The sequence below is a fragment of the Schistocerca serialis genome, chromosome 2 (genome assembly GCF_023864345.2).
Source record: "Schistocerca serialis cubense isolate TAMUIC-IGC-003099 chromosome 2, iqSchSeri2.2, whole genome shotgun sequence".
Classification (NCBI taxonomy): domain Eukaryota; kingdom Metazoa; phylum Arthropoda; class Insecta; order Orthoptera; family Acrididae; genus Schistocerca; species Schistocerca serialis.
In genome coordinates, this window is record NC_064639.1 from 1,019,160,551 (window position 1) to 1,019,181,544 (window position 20,994).

The window sequence follows — 20,994 nt, forward strand, 5'->3', positions numbered from 1 at the left end:
GTGGTCTGTAATTCCTAGGTATTTAGTCGAATTGACAGCCCTTAGATTTGTGCGATTTATTATATACCCAAAATTTATCAAATTGCTTTTAGTACCCATGTGGATGACCTCGCACTTTTCTTTGTTTAGTGCCAATTGACACCATACAGAAATTCTCTCTAGATCATTTTGTGATTGGAATTGATCGTCTGATGATTTTACTAGACAGTAAATTACAGCATCACCTGCAAACAACCTAAGGGGGTTGCTCAGATCATCACCTAGATCATTTATGCAAATTAGGAACAGCAGAGGGCCTATGACACTACCTTGCGGAACGCCAGATATCACTTCTGTTCTACTCGATGATTTACCGTCTATCACTACGAACTGTGACCTCTCTCAGAGAAAATCACGAATCCAGTCACACAACTGTGACAATACTACATATGCACGCAATTTGATTAGTAGTCGCTTGTGGGGAACGGTATCAAAAGCCTTCTGGAAATCGATCTGAGATCCCTTGTCGACAGTAATTACTTCATGGGAATAAAGAGAGAGCTCTGTTGCACAAGACCGATATTCTCTGAATCCATGTTGGTTAGGTATCAATAAGTCATTTTCTTCAACGTGATTCATAATGTTCGAGTACAGTATACGCTCCAAAATGATACTGCAAATTGAGGTCAGTGATATGGGTCTGTAATTCAACGGGTTACTCCTCTTTCCTTTCTTGAATATTGGTGTGAACTGTGCTACTTTCCAGTCTTTAGAAACAGACCTTTCGTCAAGTTAGTGGTTGTATATGATCGCTAAGAAAGGCGCCATTGTGTCTGCATACTCTGAAAGGAACCTGATTGGTATACCATCTGGACCGGAAGACTTGCCTTTCTTAAGTGATTTTAGTTGTTTCGCAACACCTAAGATATCTACTTTTATTCGACTCATGCTAACAGCTGTTCTGGTTTCGAATTCTGGAATATTTGCTTCATTTCCTTTCGTGAAGGAATTACGGAAATCTGTATTTAGTAACTCCGCTTTAGTGGCACCATCATGGATAACATTTCCATCGCTATCGCTCAGTGACGGTATTGACTGTTTTTTGCCACTGGTTTGCTCTACATAGAGATAGGGAAAAACGACTGTCCTTATGCCACTATATGAGCCCTATTTTCTCGTATGTTTTCTTCGTGGTCCTTAAGCGAAATGTACGTTGGAGGCAGAAAAATCGTTCTGCACTGAGTTACAAATGCCGGTACCTTAAATTTTCCGGTAGGGTTCTCGTAAAGAATGTCGTCTTCCCTCCAGGGATTCCCATTTGAGTTCCCGAGGCATCTATGTATCACTTGCTTGTCGTTCGAACCAACCGGCAACTAACCTAGCAGCCCGCCTTTGAACTGCTTCGATGTCTTCCTTTAATCCAGATTGACACCGATTCCAAACATTCCAGCAGTTCTCAAAAATAGGCCGCACCAGCTTCTTATATGAGGTCTCCTTTGCTGCTGAACCACACTTACCCAAAACTCTCGCAGTAAACCGAAGTCGACTATTCACCTTCCCTGCCGCTATCCTCACATGTCCTTTCCATTTCATATCGCTTTGCAGCGCTATTTCCTACTTATCCGCATGAACTTCTATCTTTTCTACATTTTTAGCTAGCTGCCATTTGTTATACCAAATAGAAATTTTGGCCAAGTCATCTAGTATCCTCCTACAGTCATTAAACTTCTGTACTTTACCGTTCACCATACATCATCAGAAAACAACCGCAGATTGCTGCCCAAGCTATCCGCCAGATCATATTTATATACAGAAAATAATAACGTCCTTTCACACCTCCCGGGGCACTCCTGACGATACCCTGGTCTCTGATGAACACTCGCCGGCAAGGACAGCATTCTGGGGTCTACTACTAAGATGTCTTCGAGCCACTAACGTTTCTGGGAACTTCTCCATGTGCTCGTCTCCTCGTTAACAGTCTGCCGCGGGGCACCGCCTTAAATACTTTTCGAAAATCAGAAATATGAAATCTGTCTGTTGCTCTTCATCCATAGTTCGTAGTGTATCACGTGAGAATAGGGTTAGATGAGTTTCGCAAGAGCGGTGCATCCTAAAACCGTCCTGATTCATGGACATAAACGTCTCGGTCTTAAGAAAAGTTATTATATTCGAACTGAAAATACGTTCAAGGATTCTGCACCAAACAAATGTTAGGGATTAATCTAGAACTCTTTGTCCATTGTTTGTTACTGTAGCGGCTGGTGTGGCAATCGGGGGGGGGGGGGGGGGGTAGGAGGGGGGCAGTGTATGGCTATAAATCGAAATCAGTGATGTCTTCTGCTGATTTTCTTCCTTGTGGTTCACTATGTATGATATCACAGCAGCATGATGAAATCGCTGTGATATCATACATAGTCAACCACAAGGAAGAAAACCAGCAGAAGACATCACTGATTTCGATTTCTAGCCATGCACTGCCCCCCTCCTACCCGCGAAATGCCACACCAGCCGCTACAGTAACAAACAATGGACAAAGAGTTCTAGATTAATCTAGTTTAAGACAGTTTCTTTTTAAGTAACATTTCTCTATATGTATGTGTGTATGTATAAACGCCTGAAGATGAACAGAACATGTTCGAAACGCGTTGTATTATGTTAGACTAAACATAAAATAAAAAAAGTGAGTGGTATCAGAAATTAGAAATAAATAATTTTCCCACACAGTCACGGTTCCCAAACATAGCCATTATGGCCGAAAATAAAAATGTTTCGGATATTGGCCTATAATTTTGCAAGTCCGTTCTTTTGCCTACTGAATCACCTGCACTTTTGTTTCGAATTGCTTAGGACTTTGCACTGGGCTGCTCAATTGGCCGCTGGGTGTTCTGCGGACAGGGTGCTCAGAAATTTCCGTTACAAATAGGACTTTTACAGGGAAGTTAATACGTAATATTATGAATAGGAACCCATTCACGAAACGTCACCCAACGCTATGGAGTGCCAAAGTTACAGGAGCAGGTGGCTGTAAATGTATGCATATACAGAGCGATTCCCTGATGGTTTTACAAATTCTCTTGCACGATGGAGAAGGATAAATGTATCAATCGGAGGTAAGCGTCCCGGTACCGGAAACGAATGAGCCGAAAGTTATAAGCGAAATGCGTTCTGGTACATCTGACAAAAATGGTTCAAATGGCTTTGAGCACTATGGGACTTAACATCGGAGGTCATCAGTCCCCTATAACTTAGAACTACTGAAACCTAACTCACCTAAGGACATCACACACATCCAAGCCTGAAGCAGGATTCGAACCTGCGACCGTAGCGGTCGTGCGCTTCCAGACTGAAGCGCATAGAACCACTCGGCCACTCCAGCCGGCCGCATCTCACAGTCGGAATAGAAGTGTTGGTAGTGTTCTTCCTAACATCTTAGAACAGGCAACTTTCAGATGTGGTAGTACGGACCAAAACAAGAAAAATATCCAATAAATACGGGCTCTAAAACGCATAAATCAAAAGCTATGAGCACTTGTTCATGAGAGGAGATGTGTTTCAAAGTAGCGAAGATGAACAAGTACTCATAGCGTCTCACGTATCCATTTTAGAGTTCATGTTCCTCATGTTCACTGGACGTTTTTTTTTTCTTTTTTAGGTCCATACTACCACCTCTGAAAGTGGCCTACCCTACAGCCTCAGCAAGATCAGTACCAGTACATGTATTCCACTGTCAGAGGTATCAAAAGGGCTTTCGCTGGTAACATTCGGTTCTCTTTTTCCATACATTGATCCTTACCTAAAATTTGTACTTTTATCCTTCTCCATCATCCTAGAAAGTGTTAACATCGTCACTGAGTCACCCTGTATATACAAATATCTACAGGCAACAGCACCTACAACCCTGACGGTCTGTAGCGTCGCTGCAAGACGTTTCCGGACGTGGGCACCTATTCAAAATATTATGTACTCACTCCCCTCTACAACTACTGGACATTTGTAACGGAAATTTCCAAAGACACTGTATTTCCACATGAAGACAAGGAATTGCTCTGGTATTTTCTATTTATTCTATGCACGGAATGTTTTCATCCAAGCTGCTGAGGTGATGATAAAATCTGTGTCGTTCTGCTTCCGCATGGGTTCGAATGACGAACGTACCACCCACCCACCCACGTACGTCAGATAACAAGTTGGCACTGTTGGTGTTAATACCTCAACTGCTATTCCTAACTGGTGAGCGTAGGAGGATAAATCCTGTAATTCACAAAGTATTCCAGGCGTTACTTAGTCGCGCATTGTAAAGCACAAGCCGTTGGTATTATCCCGTAACAGTAAAGCTGACCTTTTGGAGTCCCGAAATCTGGAGCAGCGGCACCCCTCGGGCCGTTCCGTCATCATCGAAAATCATTTATTACGGCCCCGTGCGCCGCCGCCGGAGGCGCCTGGCGGCGCGTCGTGACGTAAATTTGGCGCCGGAAGAGCTCTTAGGGCGGCGGCGCGCGCAAATCCGCAATTTATTGGCTGGCTGGTCGGGGGGCGGCGAACCTGGCGCGCCACTGTGCGGAGTCTGGCCGGCTCGTTATGCCGCCGCCGCCAGATATACGGCGCCGCTAATGGAATCGATGTTAGCGCCGTGCCGCGGCGAAACAATGCCCGCAAACGTCTTGTCTGAGGACGGCCATCAATTACCTGTTAACCACTACAAAGGAACACCGGAGGCGAGCAAGAGTAATATTTCTGGTGCGCCGGTGGAGCACGCTTAGCGCTCTTATGTTTCTAAATATGACTTAGTGTAGGACAAATTTTGATTTCGTATTTCTTTTTAATTCTGAGCCCTTAGTATACTGCGGCACGATACAAATTCAACTCCTCTACCAACCTCTCCATCTCATACAAGCTCTGTGAACCTCACATCCTGAATGATTTATTCAACATACAGGGTGGTCCATTGATCGTGACCGGGCCAAATATCTCACGAAATAAGCGTCAAACGAAAAAACCTACAAAGAACGAAATTTTTCTAGCTTGAAGGGAGAAACCAGATGGCGCTATCGTTGGCCCGCTAGATGGCGCTGCCATAGGTCAAACGCATATCAACTGCGTTTTCTTTTTGAATAGGAACCCCCATTTTTTAATACATATTTCTGTAGTACTTAAAGAAATATGAGTGTCTTAGTTGGACCACTTTTTTCCTTTGTGATAGATGGCGCTGTAATAGTCACAAACGCGTGAGTATGTGGTATCATGTAATATTCCGACAGTGCGGACAGTATTTGCTTTGTGTTACATTACCCGTGTTAAAATGAACCGTTTATCAATTACGGAAAAGGTCGATATTGTTTAGATGTGTGGCTGTTGTGATCAAAATGTCCAATGGGCGTATGCTATGTATGCTGCTCGGTATCCTGGACGACATCATCCAAGTGTCCGGACCGTTCGCCGGATAGTTACGTTATTTAAGGAAACAGGAAGTCTTCAGCCACTTGTGAAACGTCAACCACGACCTGTAACAAATGATGATGCCCAAGCAGGTGTTTTATCTGCTGTCGTGGCTAATCCGCACATCAGTAGCAGACAAATTGCGCGAGAATCGGGAATCTCAAAATCGTCAGTGTTGAGAATGCTACATCAACATCGATTGCACCCGTACCATATTTCTACGCACCAGGAATTGAATGGCGACGATTTTGAACGTTGGGTACAGTTCTGACACTGGGCACAAGAGAAATTATGGGACAATGACAGATTTTTTGCACATGTTCTATTTAGCGACGAAGCATCATTCACCAACAGCAGTAACGTAAACCGGCATAATATGCACTATTGCGCAACCGAAAATCCACGATGGCTGCGTCAAGTGGAACATCAGCGACCTTGGCGGGTTAATGTATGGTGCGGCATTATGGGAGGAAGGATAATTGGCCCCCATTTAATCGATGGCAATCTAAATGGTGCAATGTATGCTGATTTCCTACGTAATGCTCTACCGATGTTACTACAAGATGTTTCACTGCATGACGGAATGGCTACGTGCTTCCTACATGATGGATGTCCGGCACATAGCTCGCGTGCGGTTGAAGCGGTATTGAATAGCATATTTCATGACAGGTAGATTGGTCGTCGAAGCACCATACCATGGCACGCACGTTCACCGGATCTGACGTCCCTGGATTTCTTTCTGTGGGGAAAGTTGAATGATATTTGCTATCGTGATCCATCGACAACGCCTGACAACATGCGTCACCGCATTGTCAATGGATGTGCGAACATTACGGAAGGCGAACTACTCGCTGTTGAGAGGAATGTCGTTACACGTATTGCCAATTGCACTGAGGTTCACGGACATCATTTTGAGCATTTATTGCATTAATGAGGTATTTACAGGTAATCACGCTGTAACAGCATGCGTTCTCAGAAATGATAAGTTCACAAAGGTACATGTATCACATTGGAACAACCGAAATAAAATATTCAAACGTACTTACGTTCTGTATTTTAATTTAAATAAACCTACCTGTTACCAACTGTTCGTCTAATATTGTGAGCCATATCTTTGTGAATATTACAACGCCATCTGTCACAAAGCGAAACAAGTGGTCCAACTAAAACATTCATATTTCTTTACGTACTACACGAATATGTAATAAAAATGGGGGTTCCTATTTAAAATAACGCAGTTGATATCCGTTTGACCTATGGCAGCGAAATCTAGCGGGTCAACCATAGCGCCATCTGGTTTCCCCCTCCAAGGTAACAAATTTCGTTCTATTTAGTTATTTCGTTTGACGCTTATTTCGTGAGATATTTGGCCCGGCAACGATCAATGCACCACCCTGTATACCAATTTCTGTCTCTCTTTTAAGTCTGCTTCAATTGGCACGGGAGATATTCCTTGACGTCTACGTACATAGAGGATGTAACAAAAAGGTAAGGCACAAATTTCAGAACACATTCCTTACACGTAGGCGAAGAAATTATGTTATATAAACATGGGACTGGAAACACTGTTTCCATGTTACATCTCAGTTTCTCCAACTGGTTAATCGTGGGAAACACACTCGAACAGAACGCATCAGCATACCACATGCAACTCTTCCTCACAGGAGATGTTTAATACGCAAGCCATGGGCAATGATAATGATGCATGCATCAACGCGCCGTCGTAGTGAATCGCGAATGCGCTAATGTATCACTGGAATAATACGCATTGTTTCGCAGCCTTCCATGATACGGGAATGTAGCCTCTGTGAATATATTGCAGTGCGATTACATGCTCAAGAGCTCTCAAATGGCTCCACAAATAAAAGTCCAGTGGGTTTAAGTACGGAGAGCGTGGAGGCCAGGCAGTTGGTGGATCTCCATCTAGTCATCTGTCACCAAATCTGTTATTCAGAAGTCGACGGACATTAACACTAAAATGATGACGTGCTCCACAGCTCATGAAGTACATGTTTTGTCGCATAGATAGAGGCATATCTACAAACAGATCAGGTAGAATGTTGCCTACTAATTATAACTTTGTCCGTTGATCGTCGGTGGAAGAAAGTGAGGACCTGTCGGAAAGTCACCAGCAATGCCGTCCCAAACTTTGACAGAAAATCATTGTTGATGACTTACTTCAACAGTTGCGTGAGGACTGACTACTGCCCATACATGACGACTGTGAAAATTTACAACCTAATCTCGTAGAAACTCTTTGGAGAAAATGAGTTGTAGCATAGAAACAAAGTGTTTACTGACCCATGTTCATATACATAATTTCTTCGTCTACGCGTGGGGAATTTGTCCTGCAACTTGTGCCGTTCATTTTTAATAACCCTGGATACTGTTGTCTTGTCTCTTCTTCTTGACAATCTTTTCCACATGTTCCACTCCCCTCCGATTCCGCAGATAACTTCCTCATCCCTTACCAAATTAATCAACCATATTTTCAAAAGTGAAAGCGTTGAAAAATTACAGGATCTATTGATTTGAATGAACACTTTAATCAGTACGTAATACGGATCGAGAGTAAATCGAAGAAACACGAAAGTAATATGAAGTAGTAGAAATGAGAACAGCGATAAAACTTAACCTCATAATTGGCGATCACGATGTAGATGAAGATAAGGGATTCTGCCACCTAAGCACCGAAATAACGTACGACGGATGGAGCAAGGAGGACATCAAAAGCAGACTAGCACTGGCTAAAAAGGCATTCCTGGCCACGAAAAGTCTACTAGTCACACACTAAAGCCATAATTTGTGGAAGAAAGTTCTGAGATTGTTCGTTTTGAGCACAACGTTGCGTGACAACGCAAACTTTCCGATCCTCTTCTTTTCCGATTTTGTCACATTCCATAATTCACTACCATACAACGATGATCGAAATGTAGATGCTCAGAAATTTCCTCAGGTTAAGACCTATATTTGGTATTAGTAGAGAACCCTCTTTACCTGTGTTAGTCTGTTTCTTAGGTCCCCGTTTCTTCGTCCTTTGTATGCTATTTTGCTTCCAAGTTACGCCATACTGCTTCCAAGTTACGCCATACCGACCAGTTTTATATTTTTAAGGTCACCACTAATTGCTGTTCCATTACTATCCATTACTTCTGTCTCTCTACGATTTACTCTCAATCCACTGTTCTGACTAGACGGTTGAAGCCATTTAACAGGTGTTGGAATCCCTCCTCACTTTCGCTGAGAATAGTAGTGCAATTGCGAATCTTATCGTTGGCATTCTTTCTCCCTGAATTTTAATCCCGCTTCTGAATTTTAATCCCGTCTCGGCTGTTCTACGTATAGATTGATCAGTAGGAGCGAAAGACTACATCCCTGTCTTATACCCTTCACCCTTTCTAATCTGAACAATTCGTCCTTTATGTGCCGTTCTCATTTTCCATCTTGGGTCTTGTGAATATTGCATATCATCCGTTTATTTACGTTTATTTACACGCGTTCTGTTTTTTTTCCTTTTTTTTTTAGAATTTCGAACATCATGTTCCATTCCACAGTGTCGAAGTCTTTCTCTATGTCAACAAGACATTGGTTCCATTATCAAACATAACGCCAGATTTGCTTCTCCAAAACCTTTGTGTTTCTCGTATCCAAACTAATGGTCATCTAACACATTACCCTTTCCCAATTTTCTATGTACTCTTACTGTCCGTAGCTTGATTGTATGGGCTGTTAAGCTAATTGCGAGATAACATGAGGACGGATGTTTGTGACGTACTGTTGTGCCGTCAGCGTTGTCTCAGTCACTGATAGCTGTTACTTGAAGTCATACCCGATGGCTTCTCTCGGCAGGTCGGCAGGAGTAGCACCGCCGTTCCTCCCCATTCGTAGAAAGGAACCTCCAACCAGGTCGCCGCCATACTTGTCGGAAACGATCATCCGTGTTAGTGCAAAGCCGTGATTCATCGCCGAACACAATGTGACGCCATTTATATACAGACCATGCTTCTCGGTCAAGCCACCAACCCAAACCCAGCAGGTTGTGCTGTGGTGTTAATTTTGTGGACTGGCAAGACAGCCAATCCACTAGGACGGGAGGCCGAAGTGCACGCGTTTAAGGTCGCGCAGGCTGGCGTGAGGTCTGGAACAGGTAAAGTAATTGAGACTAGCAAATAAAGTACGAAGCTGCTGGAATACTTAACTTTAATCCATAATTGGTGAACATCGGTCTGACGGTACATGCATCACAAGATAAATAGCAATTGATAATGGCGCCTTGCTAGGTCGTAGCAAATGACGTAGCTGAAGGCTATGCTAACTATCGTCTCGGCAAATGAGAGCGTAATTTGTCAGTGAACCATCGCTAGCAAAGTCGGCTGTATAACTGGGGCGAGTGCTAGGAAGTCTCTCTGGACCTGCCGTGTGGCGGCGCTCGGTCTGCAATCATTGATAGTGGCGACACGCGGGTCCGACGTATACTACCGGACCGCGGCCGATTTAAAGGCTACCACCTAGCAAGTGTGGTGTCTGGCGGTGACACCACAATTAACGCAAGCCTAAGCACGGGACTAGGCTCCGACAAGTGGCGCGGAAGTACGAAGAACGTTGCAATGAGTGCATTACATGTTCTTGGATGTCAGGCATGGATGAAAAAATGTTACGAAGTGCATGTATAGAAGGTATCTCATGACTTTTGCCGCTTCACTCTAAATCCCTTACGGCTTCTGCAGCTAGGCTACAAGGCGAACCAGAACTCCACCGACAAACTGTCAGAGGTTGCTCAGGGATACTTTCTGAGTATTTTGGTATAGGGGATCCACAGTCTCCTGCGTCTCGTTAAGAAGTACACTATGTGATCAAAAGTCGCCCTCTGACAGTAATACTGGAATTCAATATGGTGTTCGCCCACCCTTAGCCTTGATGACAGCTTTCACTCTCGGAGGCATACGTTCAGTCATGTGCTGGAAGGTTTCTTTGAGAATGGTGGCTCATTCTTCACGGAGTGCTGTACTGATGAGAGATATCGACGTCGGTCGGTGAGGCCTGGCACGAAGTCGGCATTCCAAAACATCCCAAGGGTATGCTATAGGATTCACGTCAGGACTCTGTGCAGACCAGTTCATTACAGGGATGTTATTGTGTAACCACTACGCCACAGGCCGTGCCATTACGAACAAATGCTCTATCGTGTGGAAAGATGCAATCGCTGTCCCTCAATTGCTCCTCAACAGAGGGAAGCAAGAAGGCGCTTAAAACATCAATGTAGGTCTGTGCCGTGATAGTGTCCATCAAAACAACAAGGGGAGCAAGCCCCCTCCATGAAAAACACGTCCACACCATAACACCACAGCCTCCGAATTTTACTGTTGGCACTACACACGCTGGCAGATGACGTTCACCGGGCATTCGCCATACCCGCATCCTGCCGTCGGATCGCCACATTGTGTACTGTGATTCGTCATTCCACACAACGTTTTCCGCTGTTAAGTCGTCCAATGTTTACACCAAGCGAGGCGTCGTTTGGCATTTACCGGCGTGATGTGTGGCTTATGAGCAGCCGCTCGACTATGAAATCCAGGTTTTCTCACCTCCCGCCTAACTGTCATAGTACTTGAAGGGGATCCTGATGCGGTTTGGAATTACTTTGTGATGGTCTGGATAGACATCTGCGTATTACACGTAACGACCCTCTTCAAATGTCGGCGGTCTCTGTCAGTACGTGTCCCTTCACGTTTCCGCTTCGCTATCACATCGCAAACTGTGGACCTAGGGATGTTTAGGAGCTTATTGACCAATTCTTCGTCAGTAACCCTGTCCATAGTACTGCTGTGTGCCACTGGAAACGTGAAACTAACACCTCGGAAAAAACAAACCCAAATCAGAATGGAGCAGTACTGAATGGAGGCTGGAGGGCGAACAGTAAATTGGATATTACTGTCACCAGCAGCAAGTACCATGAGTAAGTGGAACAAGTGTTTTTCCAAACAAAGTACACATTGCATATCGTCGGCATTTGCAGCGTTGTGCATTAACGTCAGTGCAATGCAGATACGAAGCTAACCGGGACGAGAAACTAAACGAAATGGAATCACTCTGGCGCTGTCATTTTTCACTACTTCACATTTTATTACGTTCGTTCTAGGTCACCAAATCCTAAAAATGATTTTTTTCTACGGTCTCCCCTCCATTATCAAATGCAAAGTCAGAACTACGTCTCCGGTGCCTTTACCTTCGTAAGGCCAAACTGGTCGTTATTTAACATATCGCGAATTTTCTTTTCGATTCTTCTGTATATTATTCTTATCGGCAGCTTGGATGCTTGGGCTGTTAAAAAGATTGTGCCATCATTCCTCATTTGTCTGTTCTTGCTGTCATTGGGATTGTGGTTGATATTTTCCGTTGTTCCAGTGGTAAGTGCGTATTGCTACAAACTGAACACACTAAATTCAGTAAAAGACTGGCTTCCGCTTCCTTCAGTGACTTCACAACTTCTGAGAGCGTTACGCAAGCTTTCTGCCTTGTTAGAACGCAAGTTTTCCAAACTTAATTCAAATTCTAATAATAGATCCTGAATGTGTTCCAAGGCGACATAGGTTTCTTATCGAGCCAGGTGAACTCCCATTCGGGAGGACGACAGTTCAAATCCGCGTCTGCCCATCCAGATTTAGTTTTGCCGATATTTGTCTAAATCTTTCCAGGAAAATGACGGATAGTTCCTTTGAGAGGGCAAGGCCATTTCCTTCTCTATCACCGAACCATTCCAAGCTTGCGCTCCGTCTCCAATGACCTCGATGTCGACGGGACGTTAAACCCTAATCTTCCTTCCTTCCATCGTTCTCAGTTTCCTCCGTCCCATCCGACAATTCGTCCTCCTCGTAGAACCCTTCAGTGTATTCTTTCCACCTAGCAGTAAACGCGTCGGCGTTTAATAGTGGTGTTGCTTCTGCAGTCTTAATGTACACGCCCTATATATTAATTTCACCGGAAGCTATTTTTACATTACTATAAGCTGTCTCTCTCCTTCCAATAATTTTTTTAAATTTTTCTTGTACGGTAATATTGTAGTAGCAGTCGGGACCGTAACCATGTTTTTGTCTGCTTTTCAGATACGGATATGAAAGCACGTAGACACGATCTTCAAGAAATGAAGGACTGTACAGTTTTCTTCTGGTTCCCTTTAAGAAAACATAGACGCTCTATGATAAATGCCGCAATTCAGAACGTAAACGCTGTATGATAACTGCCGAAATTATTCACTCTGACAAACGGTGTAATCAACGTTGCCCTTTGTTCTGACGCTATAAGGGCAATATGGAGTAGACGGATTATGAGTATTGATGTACTGACTGCGGATTGGTTATGCACATTATACCTCACCTAGCGTTGCCCAAAAGCTAATGTGATTTATTGTTTATAATCAGACGATTTAGCACCATTGCATTCAAGAATTTGGTGACCTAAGACACAGATGTGGGATACCAACAGTCACCAGTGTATTACGTCGGCTGGCCGAAGTGGCCGAGCGGTTCTAGGCGCTACAGTCTGGAACCGCGCGACCGCTACCGTCGCAAGTTCGAATCCTGCCTCGCGCATGGATGTGTGTGATGTCCTTAGGTTAGTTAGGTTTAAGTAGTTCTAAGTTCTAGTGGACTGATGACCTCAGAAGTTAAGTCCCATAGTGCTCAGAGCCAATTGAATCATTTATTGTATTACGTCGGTTTAGTAGATTTTCCTTGTATTTTTCTTTACCGGCATTCTCTCTTTATAATTACAAAGTCTTACTGTTTGCTACTTTTTCGAATTTAGTTGGAAAAAAATGTTGCCAAAAAGGTGAAAGATCTTAAAAATTAACATAGCACATTTCCAGATATTGGAAGGACCGGATCTGGGAAAGCGTGGACTTATAAGAGGCAACATTGTGTTGTAAATTATATTGGATCGTAGTATGTGGATATAAGCGTAGGGGTCAGGTGGGCTGCTGTGAATGAGTGAGGGAAGGTGGGATGGATCAATGGTAGGAAAGAAAAGTGTAGAGGGGAAAAACGCTGCGTGAAGAGGAAAGTTAGACGAGGGGGGGGGGGGAGGGCCCCCCCCGATGTTGGATAAGATAGGGAGGGAAGAGTTAGACGCGACAAACACTCAGCCAAAGCTTAATTAATATGGTGCGAGTAGCAAGAGGAGCGTTCAATAGGCAAACACATATTTTTCTCGGCCAGTTTCGGTTAAAAAAATGTGGGATTTGTTGTGGTAGATCGTGGAATATTCCAACTTTAGCCCCTGTAGTTTCATGACATTCCAGTTCGTGGCGGCACTATATGTAGCCTTTAAAAAGACGTCTGTAACGGAGGTGCGGTCCAAGCAGAGAGTTGTCATCGAGTACCTTTTCGCGGAAAACCAGAGCATCGTAGATAATAATAGGCACTTGCGGAATGCCAACGGAGACTTGTCAGAGAACAAAAGCACGGCGAGTCGTTGGGCGGGGCGTCTGTCATCATCGCAACCAGGTCGCACAAACCTGTCCGATCTCCTACATGCCAGCCGCTCACAGCTGTGACTACCACTCACTCGAGCTAATCGACGCATCACAATCAAACACCTCACTGCTCAAATGGACCTCTCTGGTAATAGTGTGACGCACCCATCCACCTATTGGGGTACTCGAAGTTGTGTGCCAGCTAGGTTCGTCGCAGCGCAACAGGAGACCACGAAGAGCAGCGCAGGACCATCTATGAGGAATTGCTTGCGCCTTACGAGGCTAATGGAAAGAATTTTTTGTTGAACGTCGTCACAGGTGATGGAACGTAGGTTCACCACTTCGAACCAAAAATAAAACGGCTGTCATGAAGTACCGCCACATTACCTTCTCTCGGAAGAAAAAGTCCAAAGGCGCACCCTCAGCCGGTAAAGTTATGGCGACGGAATTCTGGGACTCTGAAGCAGTTATGTTGTTTGACTTCCTCTCTCATGGTGCGACGATCAACCCGCAATTGTATTGTGCTACACTCAAGAAATTGAAGAAACCACTTCAGCGTGTTCGTAGCCACAAAAATGTGAACGAACTTGTCCATTTTCATGACAACAGACGGCCTTACACAGGTGTGTGCACTCAAAAGGATCTCACAAAACTTATTGGACTGTTCATCCTCAACCATCCTACAGCCTGGTTCTCGCACTTTCCTACTTCCATTTGTATGGCCCAATGAGGAGGCATTCCACTGGAAGCAATACGTGGACGATGAGGAGGTTACTGATGCAGCAAGACGATGGCTCCGTCGTCGACCAGTAGAATGATACCAAGCGGTCATAGAGGCTGTCTCACTAAGGTAGCGTAAGGTCGTCTCACTGAACGGTGATGTGTGCACATCGACCTAGCGGTTATCTAGGCGGTTATCTGGCGCAAGGTTGCCTATATAGCGCGCGCCTGAGGCCAGGAACGAGCATACAGAGTGAACACGAAGCCGCTAGGAGGCGTGAGTCGGCCATGCACTGTGTTTGGAAGCACAATGGACGGCCGTGTAAGCTGGCAACGCGTAGAGCTGAGACTGGTGGTACTGGCGTTGGTGATTCTGACGTTCATTAGTTGACGGGGTTTGTGATTGGTGTAAGGAATGGCAGCTAACTCTAAATATAAATAAATGTAAATTAATGCAGATGAATAGGAAAAAGAATCCTGTAATGCTTGACTACTCCATTAGTAGTGTAGCGCATGACACAGTCACGTCGATTAAATATTTGGGCGTAACATTGCAGAGCGATATGAAGTGGGACAAGCATGTAATGGCAGTTGTGGGGAACGCGGATAGTCGTCTCTGGTTCATTGGTAGAATTTTGAGAAGATGTGGTTCATCTATAAAGGAGACCGGTTATAAAACACTAATACGACCTATTCTTGAGTACTGCTCGAGCGTTTGGGATCCCTATCAGGTCGGATTGAGGGAGGACATAAAAGCAGTTCAGAGAGATTTGTTACTGGTAGGTTTGATCATCACGTGAGTGTTACGGAAATGCCTCAGGAACTCGGGTGGGAGTCTCTAGAGGAAAGGAAGCGTTCTTTTCGTGAATCACTACTGAGGAAATTTAGAGAACCAGCATTTGAGGCTGACAGCAGTACAATTTTACTGCCGCCAACTTACATTTCGCGGAAAGACCACAAAGATAAGATAAGAGAGATTAGGGCTCGTACAGAGGCATATAGGCAGTCATTTTTCCCTTTTCTGTTTCGGAGTGGAACAGGGAGAGAAGATGCTAGTTGTGGTACGAGGTACCCTCCGCCACGCACCGTATGGTGGATTGCGGAGTATGTAGATGTAGATGTAGATGTAGATGAGTGGACAGCCTTGTTTCTGCTCACGACGGCATTGGAACCATGGATAAGTTTTTCTTGGTGAGCAAAATTTCTGCCCATGAACTGTGGTAACAACGTGATTTAATGTATTGCTGCTTCTTGTTACCTCATTCGAAATTATCGTCAGCTACTTCAATCTGTGCTATGGGTATTGTCAACTGGCAGTCCTGAACGATTTCCTTTGTAGTGAAATGCCCGTGTTTTGATGGTTTATCGAGTGAGGTAATTTTTTAAAATTTTATTTACTGGACCAAATGGTTGCTTGAAGTTTCCCAGGCCATAGTTTATATGGTCATAATTGTCCAGCATGTATTCCCTGATGCATGTATGAACATGTTTTTGAGACTTGTTGAATTAACACCATCTGTTTGCGTGCTTTAGAAGCTTGTCTTGTTACTTTGTGTTCACTGCCGTGTGTACTACGACCTGCCCGAGGAGACGGGCAAGCTGGGCATGTTGATTGTTGGAGAGTAAAAGGACTCGTAGCAAGAGCGGCAGGTCATGTGTAATGAAAGGAAAGCTGCGTAATCCTGCTTTAAGTATACGCCTCCAGTTATAACCATTATCTCTCGATGCATTTGTAGTTGCGTGAGTGGTGGCTTAAATTTTAAAACCACGAGTTTGTTTAATAAAGCCAATCATGTTTGAGAATTGTGGCCTAGTCGTTCCATTAACTGAATCTTTTCTGTGCTAGCGTGCAGTTGCGCTACAAACGGACGTTATGTTGAAAAATAGGTTTCTATAGCCAAAACAGTGGGAAATGATGTGGGGTATTGGAATCCTGAATAAAACCGACCTGCTTTCAGAAAAAAGTCGTGTTTTCAGTACTCATTGAATACCCTTCATAATATAGTTTAAGGGATGTTGCGCGATAGTATGCCATGAACGTAAACTAGGGGGAAAATAATAGAGCTATAAATTTTTTAATATTATGATTCAATCATCTCAAACACATTTTTATGACAGAAGCAGAAGTAGCTTCGAACACAATGGCCATTTTCATATGCTAAAAACGGCATTTCGTAAATACATGTTTCTATTTTGTCAAAGAGAGTTTGGATTTACTTATTATGTCATAACCTGTTTCGCTCACAGTGGGCACCTCTAGGTGCTAACAGCGGCATTTGGTGACAAATATTCATGGGTTTTCAAACTGAGTTAGAGTTTGTCTTGCGTGAATATGTGTTCACCAAATGGCGTTTCTACCAACTGCTGATGGCCATTGTGGCCGACACCGATTATGTGCCATAGGAAGGTTCCAGTGTGAAAAACAAGAAACTTTATAAAGAGTCAGTCGGCGTCTCCTTAAACGAGATGTCATCTTTTTCCAAAATAATATTGGAGTAAAAAAATGGTTCAAATGGCTCTGAGCACTATGGTACTTAACTTCTGAGGAGATCAGTCCCCTAGAACTTAGAACTACTTAAACCTAACTAACGTATAGACATCACACACATCCATGCCTGAGGCAGGATTCGAACCTGCGACCATAGCTGTCGCTCGGTTCCAGACTGAAGCACCTAGAACCGCTCGGCCATACTGGCCAGCAGTATTGGAGTCAAATTTGCGGATAGTGTATAATGTAATCAGGTGTTCAACTTGGGCAACCAGTAGTGGGAATATAGTAACACGCAAGGGACCTATTTTGGGGAATGTGACCAGGAAAGGAAAAAAAAGGTGATGGTTCAAATGACTCTTAGCACTACGGGTCTTAACATCTGAGGTCATCAGTCCCCTAGACTTAGAACTAATTAAGCCTAACCTAAGAACATCTCACACATCCACGGCCAAGGCAGGATTCGAACCTGCGGCCGTAGCAGCCACGTGGTTCCAGACTGAAGCGAATAGAACCGCTCGACCACAGCGGCCGACGGAAACAAGGTCAATTTGAAGGACACTGTAATGGAACGGATATACAGATGACATTAGCGTAATAGAGGATCGGTTCGATCAAGGTTTCCTAACTTGCTTTCAATGAACGGTTTCTTAATTCAATCGTTTCAAGCAGTTGTAAAGCTGTCTATTCGCTCGCAAATCAAATAAAATCTTTTCTCTGTGTTATGGAAATTCCTCAGGTAAAGTTAAAGTATAACGATATACTACATCGTCGCATCCAGGTAACGTTGATTTTAATTCTCTTTAATCTATGTGCTTGATAGCAAAGTTGAGCAATTTATAGATTTGTCGACATGCACTGAAATAAAAGAGAATTGATATCAAAGGACCAGAAAGTGAAACGAACATCGATAATGTTGTTACTTTAGCAGTGCCGCACAATACTGCCACGAGCATATCTGTGATGGTCCCAATCACCAGCTTTATGTGCACGTAACAGATGACCACACGTGTTGCGAATGTGATGTGTGTGACTTAGCTTGGCTTACCTACATGTCCGTTTGGGATAGACGCGCGAGGTAGCCGACAGGTTACGAAGGAAGCCATAAGAAAACCGTAAGAAGCTCGTTCAAGGCTACGGATTAATGTAACATTTGATTTGTCAATAAATTATGACAAATATATTCTAACCTTTGGTTCGACATCAGAAAGGTCACCCATAAATTCTAATAATTTATTTGGATTTACAGTGAGTAAATGAAACGACGAATGTCGTTACGTGCAGAGAAGTTCGGATATAAATTGTTTCTCTAAAAATATATCTCGTCTTTTTTACCTATTTCCTGGAAACCCTTATAACACACGACACGTAACTTTGATAGTTATTGACCTATAAAGTCTAAGGTATTTCTGTACTGCTGGTCATTATTCAGATCCGTGGAAAATCAGTCTTCAGTGTAAGATCGTGTGTAGTGATAGCTTCTTTTCCTCTGGCGCCGTTTGCTGCCGTATCATGAATAAGCGCCTCTTTGCACCCTTCAAGACCTGCGATTTAGAAACGTCTGCTGCAAGCCCAGCTACCATCAATTGCCTTTATTGCAAGCGTTTACGCTGGTCGCAAATTTTCCTCGGTGGCAAACAACGTAAAAAGTACAGTTGCCGTAAATTTGTGTGACGTAATGGAGAAGCTCCTCTTCAGCTCTATATATAAAAGACACAAAATCAACGAGGGCATAAAAGACGTAGAAAAAATTCTGAATTTAAGTTCTACTTTTACTTGCAATTTATCGATTGAGTAACATATGAATAATCATACGACTGAGTTACACAGTTTTCAAATAATATTTCTACTGTTTTAGATGAAAATGTTAGCGGGGGATAAAGAGACATAATATCAGTTCTAATCTAATAGCTCACTATGCAGTAATTGACTCAAAACTGGCACAAGCGTCCGCATTTCATGCGTAATCTTTGTGGTAAAGGGAATCCATATATTGTGGCTAAGATGAACGTTCGCTCATATAATGTGACTCTGAAATTAAATTCCGTTTCGAAAGTATTGCCACGCGCACTAGAAAACTGGTTTTCCATTTCAGTCCAGTTGAATGAAATCTTACGTTTCGTTACTCTTAGGCATTAACTTGAATCAGGAACAAAGGAACTAATACAACTTTTTGATTATACTGATAAGGACAATGAAAGATAGTGTGAACTGTAATTCGCACTCTGCTCCCTTTTTTTTTAGTAAAATGTGTGTTTTTATCCAACTTCTGTTATGATAACTGACTCTTCCATCGATTCTTGCCAAAACAACTTCATAACTACACAAGCAAAGCCCAAATACTGAACGTTCTACAGCACAAACTGAGTTATATGCTTTCATTTAGAAATTTCTTTATTTATGATCACAGCTTTGCATATGCTATTGCTTTTGACTGATAATTTATACACGGACAGTCAGGTAGTAGGAATGTAACTCTCAGAACACATGGCTGTATCGTAACATTGTATTTGTGTGTGTTTCACACTGAATAAATATAACGAGGGAAAATGATAATTTGGATAGAGCTAACCAGTAATGTCATCTGGCGCACCGAAGACCACCAGTATTTAGAGCCGATGTTTACGAATTTTCTTTTCTAACCCTCAAAATTTGTTCCACCTTAATTTCAAAGTGAAGCCTTAGTCTTAGTACGAGCTACTAGATGAACTCAGCAAGTTCTTTTGAGCGATGACTGGATTTAAAGTCCCAGTAATTCTCATGGACTGATCTGTGCAGATCTGAGAGCAGCAGTTCAGGCATAATTACACTGCGTTACACCCCTGGTTTATGTCTGCAGGACACGGCATTTCACACTGTCATAATTGTTACACAGGCGACATCTGTTTCGCGTAGGAAAGCCAATAGCGTACGGCTGCTCTTTATTGGCACATAAACAGAGCTATTCGCTGCTACATTTATTGCTGACATTTCTGGAGAAATATAACAGTGTCAGAAATGGGTACAGGGTGTCTCGCAGCTATAGCTAGGGAATGGCATGGATAAGAGGAGGAAAACGGCTGCAACAGCCAAAGAGGGAAAGCAAACCCATCAGAAGAAACAGTTGCCGAAATTATTTTCCAGTATCAGTTGCTCATTTTTGTCTTATGTATTGTTCAATGATACTGGTGCAAAATACTGAAACAAAAGTTTCGGGCTTGTCGAAGAACTTCGTTGAATCATAAAGCAACTTCAGGCATCTGTACGTTAGATGCTTGGACGGAGAGCTTGTGGGAAACTATAAACTAGTTGAAAGTTACAAAAGAGTAATGTACAGGAAAATCAAATATCAGTGGAAGAAGCATAGAAGCCTGTGAATCTAATAAGTTCAGTTATTATATTCCAGGATATGTTGGATTTCAGATCTGTTACAGGTGTTTCATAAGCTTCAAAGCGAGAATTAGTATCCTGAAATACTAGAGCGTCGCCTGTGTTTCATCTGTCGGCTTTCAGTACTATTTTTAATAATCACAAATTATTAGAAATACAGTTTAAATAATGTACTTAATGTGTTACTGACCGGCCAACAGAGTGTATACAATCTGAAATGTGCAGGGTGAATCACGTAAGATGTAACACTCCTATTATTTCGTGAACGGTTCAACTTATCTAAATTAGGTTTTCGGCGGATTATATTACGCAAGGTTGTACGTAGTTCTGATGAATACGTAATGGTATGAAATCTTGTATCAGCCGAGATATTGAAGCATACACAGTTTTTAATGGTGTGATGTACCTTTTTAAACGAAATACAAGGGCGACGTATTTACAAAACCGTTGAAACTTCTCGCAAAAATATTCGAGAAATATGCAATGATTTGAAGGCAAGACTGCCGAAACAGGCTGTAACGAAGTAAACGGC